The sequence below is a fragment of the Rattus norvegicus genome, chromosome 14 (genome assembly GCF_036323735.1).
Source record: "Rattus norvegicus strain BN/NHsdMcwi chromosome 14, GRCr8, whole genome shotgun sequence".
In the NCBI taxonomy this organism is placed as follows: domain Eukaryota; kingdom Metazoa; phylum Chordata; class Mammalia; order Rodentia; family Muridae; genus Rattus; species Rattus norvegicus.
The window spans coordinates 24,660,381-24,675,585 of NC_086032.1; the positions used below are offsets into that span (position 1 = coordinate 24,660,381).

The 15,205-nt window shown below is 35.4% G+C and overlaps 1 long non-coding RNA gene across 1 annotated transcript in view; it reads left to right on the forward strand.

Annotated features, from left to right (window-relative positions):
• The first annotated feature begins 444 nt into the window (after positions 1-444).
• Positions 445-15,205, forward strand: part of LOC120096592 (uncharacterized) — a 31,613-nt gene continuing 16,852 nt past the window's right edge. The window contains exon 1 of the long non-coding RNA XR_005493216.2: positions 445-603. This is a non-coding gene — a long non-coding RNA (uncharacterized LOC120096592). The remainder of the gene's footprint in view (positions 604-15,205) is intronic.

Genomic DNA, 15,205 nt, shown 5'->3' on the forward strand with positions numbered 1-15,205 from the left:
TGAGAACAATTATCCCATTTGATTTTAAACGTAATTGCACATGCAGACTCTTCAGGAAAAGGTAGCAAGCAAACCACTGCGTCGTGTGAGCACAGAATACGGCCTCACCAATCCAGTAGAATAATTCACTTTCTCTGTCAATGTAGCTCAGTGTGTAGCTGGGCCTATCTCAGCAGTGTCATTCGTGTGAGGATATCCATTTAGACGAAGGATTTACTGTGGCACGGGCTTGGTTCCCCTCTCAGGTTTCCTTCCATCTGGACTCTCTCCATGCACACATGAGTTTGCCTCTTAATTCAACTACTAAAATTAGGGATAATCTCTGTGGGAGTACATGGGTGATAACACAGACAGCAGGAGGAGAAGTGGGTATCAGCAAGCCAGTTTCTCCTTCTCACTGCCTCCTACAACCAGGATATCACATACGGAATCTGCCCAGTTTTGCGACGAAGTCGTGAAGAGTGCTACTTCAGAATAAATGATCTCTGCCGATTGTTCCGTTGTACCAGCTGCGGTCCTCTCGCTTGCTATAGATTGCTGGTGAGCCATCACGGCACGCACAGATTGTCAAGAACTGTCACATAACCAACTGCGTTCCCTGAAGTAAGTAAAGATAATGTCTTTATTTTAAGCTTTATAAGAAGTAATTTTGTTGGAAAATTAAGTACCTCCAAATTAGAATCCTTATCTTGTTTCTGTGCATGTCAGAGCCTAAAAGTAACATGAAGAAATGAGATATGTTCAGATTCCTGACGTAAAGAGTAAAGCAAATATTGGTGACAATACTATAAAATGACTCAAGGTTCAATGATAAGCAATCGTTACAGAAGAAGATGTTCCTATGGTAATTACTTCTCGGTTTAGGCACATGAAAGATTAGTTTCGATTGGGAATCTGAGCTAGGCAAAAGAGCAGATATTAAAACCATGTCAACATCCTAACCCAGGACAGCTATAAATAGATTAATATCTTTCAGGAGAGAACTAAAATTACTGTATAGACAACTTGTAAATGATATTTTCAATTATCAATGTGGACATAACATTGCCACGGGTGTAAGACACAAAAATGCAGAGCAAAAGGTAGATAAGGGAGCCATATGTCAGAGGAAATGGATGGTTCCCAGAACACAGAAGTGGTCAAGAAATGGACTGTCCCTTAGATCCTGTACTGGATCACAATGTTGTAAATGTCACTTTTCTTTCCTCGGATGAAGTGATGAGATGAGAGCTATACACAAGTTTTGTGAATATGTGACTTGGGCTGAGCCCAGAGCATTTCTTTCACTGGTCTAACTATCTCTAGGGCTAGTCATTGAAGCTGATAACCTCCATACAATCTAATCTTCCAAAATGACTGATTCTAACAAGCTTCTCCCAGCTTCTGACTTAATTGCTCTGCCTGTCCTCATAATAAATTTGATGATAAATTCTAATTTTCTGGCTCCTTCTCATTTTGTGGGTCCATCTGTTTTCTTCTATGTCTAGTTTTTTCTCTCTGTAAAACTGACCCAGTAAAATTCCTGTACACAGTCACCACACACCACACCATCACTTTTTCCTCTCTTGTAGACCTTAAGTAGCCTCTTTTCCTATACTGTTTTGTAGGAGTTGGGAGTATCCTATCTCTGACTAATTCTATTAAATCGTTTTCTGATTCATCACTTTGTCTGCTGCTCATTAGAAGCCAATTTCAGAAATAGCTAACTATATCTTCATTGTTAGAGGCTAAAGGTGTTTACTAAGGGAATGTTTGTACTCCAGTCAGATCATGCTGCAATCCTGGACAGGTCTGCATACCAGCCGGATCATGTATATGATTCTTTGACAAAGCAATCCTGTTGCTGGATTAAAATTTCTTCACACAACTTTCCATACATTTTTTAAATATTGAAAAATTTAAGCACATTTTTAAAGTTTACCTTCTAAAGATTGACAAAATGACTTTAGGGGTAATGGCTTATCTCTGAATAAAATACAAACTTAAAACCTCTACTTAATATCTATATAATGACAGTAGCAATATAATGATAAAATCTAAAAACTGCAGTTTATACAAATATTAGGAATCTAGTATGAAATAGATATTGAATTCATGTCTATAATATACCTATAACATAGCCAATATAAAATAGATACCTATTTATATCTGTAATAGACATTTTAATAGCAGATTCCTGGTATTTGCATAAATACCACAAAATATAAAAATATTATTGTATATTAGATTCCTGACATTTATATAAACAACACAAAGTATAAAAACATTTATTTTATACTAGATTCCTAGTATTTGTTTAAACAACACAAAACTATTTTACTGCAGGTTTCTCCAAGCATCTACGAAAATTTCCTTTAGGACTTTATATTTCAATGCTACAAAAACTGCAAGTTACCATGTCCTTTATACAAAACTGGGTAGTATCTGATAGCAGCATATCCATATGCTCTCATATACCTTAACCCAATAGATTGCTTGGAATCTTGAGTGGAATGTAAACTATATGTAAACATTTTTCATGCTATGCTCTTCCTGGAAATAAGAAAGTCCATGTGTTCAGTGGTAACATTCCCTGCTACCGTATATGATGTATGGCTTCATGAATCCATGGTTGTAGGAAATATAGATGTACTAATTATAATATCTATATATTGGTTTTTATACTTACGAGTCCATATTTCCGACAACTGAAGAGAGCACATTTTTCCTGGATCAATTTCATAAATGTACTATTCATTTCACAAAGAACTCATGAGAGTTGAATCCAAGTCTCGTCTCTACATGTTTCACACTTTTAACAAAATCGATGGCTTCTTCCCTGTGATCCCATCCTTGAAGCACTTTATTGTTTTCATAATGGGAATAAAGCCACAAAGTAGTTCACAGCCATATTGCATGTGGATGAAGGAGGTGAGTAAGAACCACAGATGGGCAAATGGTAGGGAGGAAGTGTATCTTCGCCTTGAGGGCTCACCTGTTCCATAATTGGCTTGGCAATTCCTTATCTTGGTTAGATTCCCAGAACTTCTGACTGACGTGTGTCTGTGGTGTGTGTGTGTGTGTGTGTGTGTGTGTGTGTGTGTATGTATGTAAGACACACATTCACACATAGTCGAACAGCATCAGGGTAGAATGACTATTTTAGAAGCATTCACTGTTACTATTAATAAACTGGCATTCTATAGTTATAATACATTAGTATATTATAGTTCATTTAGTATTAAAACAAGAAAGATTATCCTGCGGATTCAGATTGGCATTATTTCAAAATACCATAAACTCCTCTGAGGCTACTTGGTGAAAATATGGGAGTTTATCTAGTTGAAATAATAGTGTGATTTTTGAATGCCTTATTTCTCCAGGTCTGTCGGGAGGGAGATAACAACTGGACTGTAAAAAAAATAGTAGTAGTAGTAGTAGTAGTAGTAGTAGTAGTAGTAGTAGTAGTAGTAGTAATAATAATAATAATAATAACAATAATAATAAACACAAGATGATGGAGAAAATGTATCTCTGAGAAACTGTTTCAAGTGGTAATTAACTCTAGATCTCTTTTACCTCCTCAGGAAAATGGGAAAATTAAGTTAACACTGGAGCATTCCCTTAAAGGGAATGCACTGCTGAATGATGATCAACTTAAATCCTGTCTACATGGTGCAATCACTAATCCAGTTCAGAACTTCCTTCTTTTCCTCAGTACTGACCCAATTAAATTTTAAAAAGAGAATGAAAAACCCTACTTGAAAAGGTAGAAAAAGCCTCTGTCTATCAGAAAGGCTACGAGACATAATATGGTTCTTCTTCTGAATGATACATCTCATCGTAAATGTGACTGGAAAAAGTCAAGACTTCAGCATACATTTTAGAAAAATATCATATCACCACAGATACTTCTTTCATATTTAATAGAAGGTAAATGCTTAAAATTACTTAGCCAGTCTGCCAACATCCTGTTATCCCACACACTGCCTGGAAATCAAAACCAAAATCTAACCTAACAATTCTTTCACCAAGGAAAGTACTTGGAAGGGGCCCTGCAGGTGACAGGGGAAGCAGGGGAAATGATCCCCAGCGATGAGAATAGAAACTCCGTTCAGCTGTGACTCACAGCAGTGGCAATGTGGAACCTGAAGAGGCTGCTTCTTGTAGCCAGGCAGGAACCCCAATGCAGCGATATTGACACCAACTCAACCCTAAAACTTTTGACCCAAAATTTATCCCGTCTACAAGAAATGCAGGAACAGAGGATTGAGCAAAGACTGAGGAAACGGCCGACTCATAACCGGCCCAATTTGAGACTCATCCCATAAGCAAGCACCAGTTTTTGACACTGTTAATGATTGCTATGCTTGCAGACAGGAGTATAGCATGGCTGCCTCTGAGAGGATATTCACAGCACTTGACTCAGACAGATTCAGGCACCCATAGTCAAACAGTGAATGGAGCTTGAAGACTCTTGTAAAAGGAGGAGGAAAGATTGACAGCCCCTATGGGGATAGGAACTCCAGGAAAACTAACAGAATTCAACTAACCTGGACCCTTAACGCTGCCAGAGACTGAACCACCAATCAAAGAACATACCCAGCCTGGACCCGTAGGCTTCCTCGCACATGGGTAGCACATATATGGCTTAGTCTTCATCTTGACTCTGAACAACTCGAGCAGGGACTATCCCCAAAGCTGTTCCCTGTCCATGAAATATGTTCTTTCAGCTGCGCTTCCTGGTCTGGCCTCAGTGAAAGAGGATGCACCTACCTCATAGACACTTGATGTGCCAGGATAGGAAAGGCAGATATCCAGGGGGAACCCCACCCACTCAGAGGAGAAAGGGAAAGAGAAAAGGATTATAGAAGGGGATGGCAGGGAAGGGGGCAATGAGAGGAATGTAAAGTGAAATAAATAAATAAAAAATAATAGTAAATAAATAAATAAGAAAATAAAGAGAAAACGTTAAAGATAAAACAAAAGCCTTATATTTTATGATTTTAATGTATACACTTATAGTTGCTTCTATAATTATCTTTTATTAACATAAATAAATTATATTTATGTAATATTTAAATCATATATAACTATCAAATTAAAATTAACATTATAACATTTTAATTAATTTCTCTCTAAATCTTTAACCTGCTACCTTATGCATTTGTAATACTGAAACATAACAATGAATATAGAAAGTATTCTAGTAATTTACTTAAATGCCAAAATCCTGAATTAATGGGAAAAAAAAAGTTCAATGTGCTACTTCAGTGTATACACAAAGATATCTAAAGGTCATTTACTCTTCTGAAAATTATACATTATTATTCTTTGGAAGACTGGTAAATATTTGTACTTCCTACATTAAAATGTTCATGTCCTATGCATCCCATTTAATACTTATAATTAAGTGAGTGGAAACTTGCGAACTGCTAAGCACTGCTGGCATATTGTGTGTAGATGACAGTGTCTATTAGTCATACTTATGTGGTAGGATATTCTTTGAGACAGACATTAACGTCGAAAGGCTTCATTTTTGAGATTGTATAGTAAGTGGATAGAATGACTCCCTGGTGCCAGCCTCTGAGAACAGCTGCTCTCCTGTTTGGTTTCCCCCCCATGATTACACTCCTTGTTGTGTCAAACAATGCTGGATCCATAGTATTTGTTCAGTAACAGATTTTGGATGAGCAGTTGAATAGCAGATGGCATCCCTTTTATCTCATGATTTTACACAATATGCATGCAATTCGGCAAGTTGGAAGTCACAGAGTATTTCAAGTTAAAACAATTTGGAGAGGATCATCCTATTGTCTATACAATACTGCCGTTTCCCCCCACCCCTGAAAATGTCAAACTCCACTTTAAATTATATAAACTAGCATTCTCAGCCCTTAACTGTTTTCTCTTTTTATAAGATGGAATTCATGAATTAGTTACTCAGCTATCTACGTAGAAATTTAGAGAAACGTTTCTTCACTTCTTTTAACCGCAAGAAGTTTCTGTCTTCATGCTCCATTTTCCCTTCTGAGTCTGCAAAGTTTTCTTCACGTTGTCAGAGATACTGTGCTTCAGGAACACTTAAAAATACTAATGCTGCCTTTGCCTGACATGACTGGGACTCTGACTCCTTCACAGGAGACATTGCTGGAATTTGGATCTAGAGAAATAAAAAGAAGACAAGATAGAAATAAAAGGGGTGGGGGCGGTCCCTGTAAAGGAGAGTAGGTAGGGAAAACCTGAAGGGATACCTGGAGACAGGGAGATCACCTTGATGACTGAGGAATACAGATTTGCATACTAAGAATGAGAAAAGTAATCCCTAATTGTATTAACTTATTATGAAATTATTTATTATTCCAACACTTTGTGAGATATTTTCTTTTAAAATTCCTTCAATGGAAAGCAGGAAAGTTAACTCCAACAGTCTGTTAAATAAGCCTTGAGCCTGAAAATGTTGCAATTTACAGTTAACCATCTTTTGATTTATGTATTTAATATAGTTATAGTTTAGCATGCAGTGTTGAGATGAGATAACCCAATCTAATTGAGGTTAGATATATGAGAACACATTCTATCCTGATTCAAGGACCAAGGACTAATTTCACGGGGTAAGAAGCAGAAAGAAATTTAAGTAATCAGGGCTTTGAAATAGGGACAGAGGAGGGGAAAATACCTCATCAGTATACAAATAATGTGCATATACATAAGGTTAAAATTACACTCCACCACTCAGAGAGAATACAGATAGGCTACTGTAATAGGGAAAATAGATTTTCATTCACTAGAATCAGAAACAAAATTATTAAAATGCTACTGCGAAGAAATAGGTGGTTAAAGCTTTTGTCTTGATTTAATGAGTCTTTTTTTCCCTTTTGAACATATTAATTTTTTTTCACATTCTACTATTGAAATTATACTCACAAAGTCTTGGGTTTCACACTTCTCAGTGGTTTACAGTAAGGAGACTATAAATCATTGCTATGCAATGCAAGTTTTCCTTAATTTAATTTCTTTTTAGAATCTTTCCAGCAACTACATCCGTGGTGTGGTGTGTCCTCAAATGAAGCTAGGACTAAGCTGCTTTGTCTAAACTGTTGTCATAACAAAAGTCTGACAGAAGAGCACAGTCAACTCATCTTATTGAACTGGAACTCGGATACTGAATTATCAATACCAATCTGTCATTTCCTAAAACGTTAAAACGAACCTCAAGAAATTCATTACTTTGATAAAAAGAAGCACTTCCACCCTACAATCGGATTTATACCTTTTTCCTTTGGCCCCACCTTTCTCAGAGAGGTGGAAACTCTCTCTAGGTCGTCTCAGAAGCGCCACTCAAGACATTTATGAACAGAACTTCAAAATTTACTAGGAATTGTTTACTAAGAGTCACGATAAACGCACAAAAGGAAATAGAGTCAGGCCTTTTAAAGCAGATGAACTTGAAGATAATTAATGAGTAGAATACCCTTTTATGAATATGGAGAGTGTTATGAACTTATTTTACTATGCAACATTCCAGCAAGTATGAATGCATTAAAATAATCAATACCTAATTATTTGTTAATGAAAGTGAACAAATATTTTCATATGGGATGTTTTTCCTTAATAAACAAATTTGCTGTCTAACTAAAAATGTAGAGAATTTTTAAAAAGGCAGTTATATTTTTATTTTTATGTTTTGATTTTTTATGTTGATGATCTCTAGATGTCTCTCAGACTTGCCTGGATATTGACATTGTCTTTTGTTTTTTTGATCTCTCGCAACCTCAACTAAGACTACAAACTACCACTCCTAGCTTTTGATCATATATTAAAATCTGACATAATTCAAAGCTTCCAATTTTAATAGTTTCTAACCTATGAAAATGTAATAATGGAACTCATAATAAACTTTGCACCACTTAAAAAATAGTAGCTAAAGTTGACAGAGAAAATATTTAATGTTTTTAAAACAATACATATCAATTTCTACAAAAGTATTTACATCCATGGCATTTATTTAAAGTTTTATATACTGTGGAATGACAACACTATTCCTGTTTTAAGAAGGTTTCAACATGAATTTTCAACAAGAAGATGTTGTACTGTTATTTTATCCACTTCCAAGAACAATTACTGATATATATAGGCAATATATTATTGGTTTTATGCAGTTTAATTTGTTTAAATGAATGGTTAATTAAAGTAACTTTTAACAAAAATACTTTAAAAAATTAGGTTTACCATGGTGATCACTTTCATATCACACACAAACACTCACACACACACACACACACACACACACACACACACACGCACTCAATGTTAGAATGGTTTATTTTGGCTCAGTGTAGACTCCAGAGCATCATCAGTTGCCTGCTGTGCCTTGTGTTTTGCCAATGGAGCACCTCATGGTTGAAGTCTGCAGTAGAGCAAAATTGCTGTATCCCAATCCAGAGCCTTAAGAAGAGAAAGACACTAGGTACCAAAATGCTTTCCAAGAGTCATCCTGATGACCCATAGAGCAACCATAAGGTCCTACTTCATAAAGGCCCTATTCTTTCAACATCATTTGCTGAGGACCAATCTTTCCACACTTGGCAGTTTTCATTATGGCATTCAACATCAAAACTATAGCAGGTTATATATGGGCATTATATTGGTATATGGGTATATTATTTGACTATTATCTAAAATATTCCCTTTAAATAACTTGTTTCAACTATGTTTGTAGCAAGGGTTTATAATGTCCAAAATGAGTACAGTCTAGAGAAGATTATTAACAACCTATACTTCCAGAAATACTGCCTTTCCAGATCTCGTACCTTAATGTTGTATTTAAAATGCATCACCAACTAGAATAGTTATAATTATTATATGACTATGTGATCAATATTTTCAATTAAGAATAAGTTCCTAACTGGAAGTCATTATGCCAGTCAGTGTTTTTGATATATTTCCAATAATATTATTATTAATTTTATATAGTAGAATAATCTGTATTCATGAAAAAATGTATTAGCACACACATTCTTTGTGGAGATAAAGATATTATATGGATTTTTAGTACATCTAAAAGTTATTTAAATTAATTTCCTTTGTTCTTTCTTTAACTTTGTCATACCTATGAATTTAATGCTTGTTATACAAGCCATGTAAGTGTTGAAAATAATAAAACTTTGTTTTGAATTGCTTCTGCTGAAATGCTTTTCATGTGTATCTTTACAAAATGGTTTCAGAGGCCACTGGGGAAGGATTTCCAAGTCGCTATCTCACTGTGCCTGGGAAGAGGTTGTGTGCACTTATTGCTACCTAGAGAAAAGCACTTTCCAGTCACCCCCTCCTTCCCTTCCATTCCTACTATCAGGAGCAGCTAGAATTAATGCTTAACTCACACAAGAGTGTGCGAAGCTGGAGCAGGATGGGATATGAGGCCGGATGTGGGAGGAGGTACAGGTAAAGACCAGCGGTTGTACTTGATGAAAACAATCAGTCTACTACTATGGAATCCTCAAAGAATAACTATTAATGCAAATACTTAAAAACTATCCCCATGATGTTTAGGTATTTTTGCTGCCCCATCTTCATTATTAAATATCCATTTAGCAATAACACATAGAATTAAAGAGTCTTCTCCATGATTTTTCATTTTTCCCTTAGTATTTAGGGTGCTGAATTCAAGTCATACCATAAACCTTCAAAATACGTTTATCTTTTCCTTGGGGTGGGACGTGTGTCACTGTTGTGTCTCCAGTACAGTGATACTGTGATTATTTAGAGAACCCGCCACAATGGTAAAACCGGACATTATGAAGTAAAATCATGTGTTCTGTTTTTAAATTTATAATTAATAGTTAATAAGGAGTGTTGTGGGAATCAGAGGACACCCATACTCACTAAAGAAATTCAAAGGGAGCATGCTACAAATGGCTTGAACTGAAAGAAAAATATTACTGATGAGGTTTTCTGAATAGTTGCAATTGAAATTCACTATGTGGAGCATAATCAAGCTGAAATCAACTACGTTCTCTGGCTCAATACATTTACTTAATGAAAATAAGGAGAATGCACTGGGAAAGTTTAAGAATTGTTTTTACTTCATTATGATTGCCCCCCTAATATGGGCCACATGCATTTATCTTTCACGCAGGTGACAAAATTAATCTTCCATAGTTTGATGGAATTTTTATCTCCTTGCTTTTCTTTAATTGGCAGTAAGCTCTGATAGTACTGACTTGAACGGTAGTTCAAAACTGTTCTATGATTAAGTTTTTGTCCTTTTTTGACAGTTTTCAGAGTCGGAGTTGTTCTTGAAAAATCAGTAACGAGAGCACAGCTGTTACTTTCCTGTTACCCATAACACAGACCTCATCATTCAAAGCATAGAAGCACTCTTCATTCCTCTCCGTTATTCCTTATGCTTATTTAATTACCTTGGCAACTATCGTTAATTTAATTTTCTTTAAGCTGCATTCCCATACCATTATCATAATTTTAGGGTAACTAACACCCTCTAGTTTATTTGCTGTGGAGAATGATCAAGATACATTAGAAAAAAAAGGATGCAAGAAGGCAAAACAAATGAGTTTAAAAGCAAAACGGGCCACAGCTAAAGAACATGCCACCTAAAAGAACTGACTAGCACAGCACAGATATGGTGAATCTTGATGGTCAGCTTGATGAGATTTAGAATCACCATGGCAACAAATATCTGGGTGTATCTATAAGAGATTGCCTAGAATAGACTAATTGGAGTGGACTGACCTACCTTTATATGCATGTGGTAACAATCTATGAGTCCTCAGCTGAATCAAAAAAAAAAAAAAAAAAACAAAGCAGGATTAGCACCAGCACTCACATCTCTCTAGTCCTCCTGGTGTATCTGAAGAGCCCAGCTGTTCAGGATCCTGGCCCTGTGATTCCCTGCCATGATGGGTAGTGTCCCTAACTGTGAGCCTAAGCACAGCCCCTTAAGTTGCTTTTGTTGAGTATTAAGTTGTTTTTTCTCAGGTCCTCATATCAGAAAAGCAAGACATGTAATCAATTCAGCATATTCCTTTTAAAAACGTCCTTATTCCTATAGTTTAATTATTCCTGTCACTTCCTACCTTTGAATACTTTCCCGTCAATTCTACTCGTGAATCTGTCACCATTCTTTTGTTTTTATTCCGGTGATCATCTTGCCCAGCATTCTGAGTTTGCTTTCACTGTACCGCATTTGGATATTCTTGCTTTTGACTTTCCTTTTGGATCAATTATTGATTCTTTTTCTGATTCCTGGGTTTTACTTTTGATGAGGAGAGAGTAGTAATGCTTCAGAAGAATGTATAACTAAATGCTGAGCCAAACATAATATAAACTTTTATTAAATAAAAATGATAAAAAATAATTCAACATTTTCTTTAGAGATACATTTATGTTACTAAATTTAGTATCTTTGAAGGACCTAAAACATATTTCATAGTAATCTTTAGAATCTAGATGCATCATGTTTTAATGTCTATATCTATGCCTTCAAACAATCAAGAAAGTATTTGAATAATCATCTTAAAAATTGTGTAAAAGATTTTACCCGTTAATAGTTGTGTTAAAAATAGTTTTTGCTAAGAATTCATTGTGTACCCAGCCACAGAAAGTCATAGTAAATGAGTGAGAATATACTGCGTGGCAGTATTCCTGGGGCACCCCACAAAATCAGGAGGAGATGAACAAGAATAATCAGATCAGTGATTCAGAGCGAAAATTGCAAATTAAGTTTTGCAGTTTTATTCTCTAACTCCTCCCCCACCTTTCTCTCCTCTCTTCACTAGGCTAACCTCCTTTCCTGCTAATAATTAAATATTGTCTATCCACCTTCAAAGATGTAGTACGTTTCAGGAAATGATCGTGACTGAACTAGATTGGATATTAATGAGTGTACTCTTATTTTCACTGTTTTTTTTTTTTTTTTTTAACTAACCAGGGCAAACATGGCTGATCATTCTAGCTTTGGTAGCAAAGCACTACAACAGGATTTCTCCTCTGAACTACAGAGGCCATATGGGGAAGAAACAAATTAAAATAATTCTCCATATATGTGCTTAAAGAATGGAGGACAGCTTGGCTGAGATTGAACAAAATTCAGGAGACTTTGATATGACTCATGCATTATTATATCCACTCTTACCATACTAAAGTAGAAGACAAAAATCTAAGAAAAAAATATCAAAAGAACCCCAAAAAAGCAATACCTAATAGACTGTTTTTATTATCTCACATATTCATTACGGGGTGATTTCTTTGTTAAGAAAATAATTATTCTTCAGTATTTTTTTTTTTTGGCCATTAATACATAACATGACTGCAAACCCCTTTTCTACCTAACAACAAAATAGAGTATTGTAAATTATTTTCCCAAACCAAGAACTTTATGAATTGAAATCCTCACAGCTTTCAAATGTGTGATTTTGCAATAAATATATGCGACTCTCTTGTATGTCGCTTAAAAATACATATACATGCTTATACTTCCACTTTTAATTTGCTTATGCTTATTAGACTACTCTACATTGTGATACATAATTGCTTTAAATGATGTCTTTGTAAGACAATAATAAATTATTACCTATGCATGAAATTTCCTTCTTATTTCTCTTCATGATAGTGAAATACCGTTTAATATAACTCAGCTTGTTTCATTTAATCATCTAAAACAACCTCATTTTGTTTTGCTTGTCGAAGTTATGATGTCTAATACTCGCTCAGTTTGTTTAACCTCAAGATCCTTCCTATCTAACTAAATTAAAATAATTCTCCATATATGTGCAAAAAGTGTTTTCCTTTTTAAAATATGCATAAGGGGTACTTTTTGTAATAACCCTACACTGCCACCTAGTGGAACGATGGCATGAAAATCATTTGAAAAAGGTAAGTTTTTAGTTAAGGGGATTACAAGTTTCTAGAAGATGCAGGGGAGGTAGGCTTCATGTCCGTAGGTAGACTCCAAAGCTTGCAAGCACACTGCTTGCAAAGAAATAGCCATTGAGTAGTGATTTATTATAAATGGAATTACCCCAATATTATTGCGCACTATGACATGTTAAACTTGAAAATGGTCTGAGAATTTTCAAGTTTTGCTTTATCCAACACTCTCTGTCTATGCCCAGGCCCCAGAGTCTTTGTTTTTCAATTGCTTCAACAAGTAAGCTGCTATATTCAAGGGATCACCAATATTACTCACGTGTATACAGTTGTATAGATAAAGTTTGCCAAAGCTACATTTGATTACTTCTAAAGTGGTATTTATATAAAATTATTGGTAAAACAATGGAACTTGCTCCTTGTAAACTAGTGATAAGAAAGCACTGATTTGGAAATAAATGTCACTTATGATTCACGGTAAGAACTAAAATGAATTTGACAATAACAAAATATTAATAGATAAAAGGATAAATTATATATAATATAGTATGTAATATAAAGATATAATGATAGTTACTAAATACTTGTAATTTCTCAATGCTCAATTATATAAGCTTCAACAATGAAATATGAGGAATTTACATGTGGTAATAATATGGGATATATTTTAGTAAATCTTGCACATATAGTTAATATTTATAAAAATAGTTTATAAAACAAAATAATCTAAACCTTAAAAATAAATACATACTTCATAACTGAATTCTCAGCAGCTGAATAATTATTTCCATTAAAAAAGTTTCCTTGAGAGCTTCATAATGTCTATTTTATCTGTACTCTCTTTGAATACTGAACACTTAAATCCAATACTGATAACATTTATGGAGAAATTTAATATCTTATTGTGCTTTAGAAAATAAAACCTTTAAAATTATAATGGTTAATTTTAATCAATTTTAAAAATCAGATTTAGCAGAATTGGGATTTTTAATAAATAAGTGCTAATGTAGTAATTATAATTTTATGACTGCTTGTTATATCTATATATTTGTTATGTTTATATGTTTTAAAGTGCTGTTTGTGTAATTTTCTACTTCTTGTGGTCTTGTTTCCTAGATTTATTGGATTACAGTTTTTCTCTCTCCTAAATAATTATTTAGTATGGTAATGACATATATGTGGCAGTAACGTCAATATTCATTTTTTGCATATCTCGTTGACATCCATAATTAACTATGATAGATTTCCTTCTTAAATGGCTCTTACAGTGTCAATTCTTCTCCTCCTCACAGTTTATGAAGAAGCTTCTAATAATTGCCCAGACATGGCACGCAAATAAAATCTATTAGCCAACTCTACTATTAGTATGTAAAATCTATACATATTGATTTATTACATTGCCTATAAATCTATGCTAAAAATAATCCTTGTCACTGTGATTTACCTAAATACATTTTTATTGGATATTTTATATATTTACATTTCAAATGTTATTTCATTTCCCTGTTTCTCTTCCAGAACACCCCTCTCCCATCCCCTTTCCCCCTGCTTCTATGAGGGTGCTCACCCACCCACCCACCTTCCCACTCCTACCTCACCTCTCTGGCATTCCCCTACACTGGAGAAATCAAGCCTTCACAGGACTAAGGACTTCTCTGATGCCAGACAATGCTATCCTCCGCTACATAAGCAGCTGGAGCCAAGGGTCCCTTCATGTATACTCTTTGGTTGGTGGTTTAGTCCCTCAGAGCTGGTGGAAGTCTTGTTGGTTGTTATTATTGTTCTTCCTATGGGGTTGCGAACACTTTCAGCTCCTCCAGTCCTTTCTCTAACCCCTTTATTGGGGACCCTGTTTTCAGTCCGGTGGTTGGCTGAGAGCATATGCCTCTGTATATATCAGGCTCTGACAGAGCCTCTTAGGAGACAGCTCTAACGGGCTCCTGTCAGCAACCACTTCTTGCCATCAAAAATAGTGTCTGGGTTTGGTGAATGCATTTAGGGTGGTGGAGCAGTCTCTGGATGGCCTTTCCTTCAATCTTTGCTCTACACGTCTCCATATTTCCTTTAGATAGGAGCTCCTCTGTGTTAAGAACTTGGAGATGAGTGGGTGGTCGATCCCCAACCAGGGGCCTTGCCTAACCTCTGGATAAGGTTTCTATAGGTTCTCCATTCCCTTTGTTGGTCATTTCAGCTAATCTCATTCCTGTTGGGTCCTGGGAGCCTCTTGTTTTCTTGGCATCTGGAATTTGCTGGTGGCTACCCCCAGTTCCCCATCCCCCATTGTTACATGCCTCTGTTCGAATTCCTCCTATACCTGATTCTGCCCCCCCCACCTTTC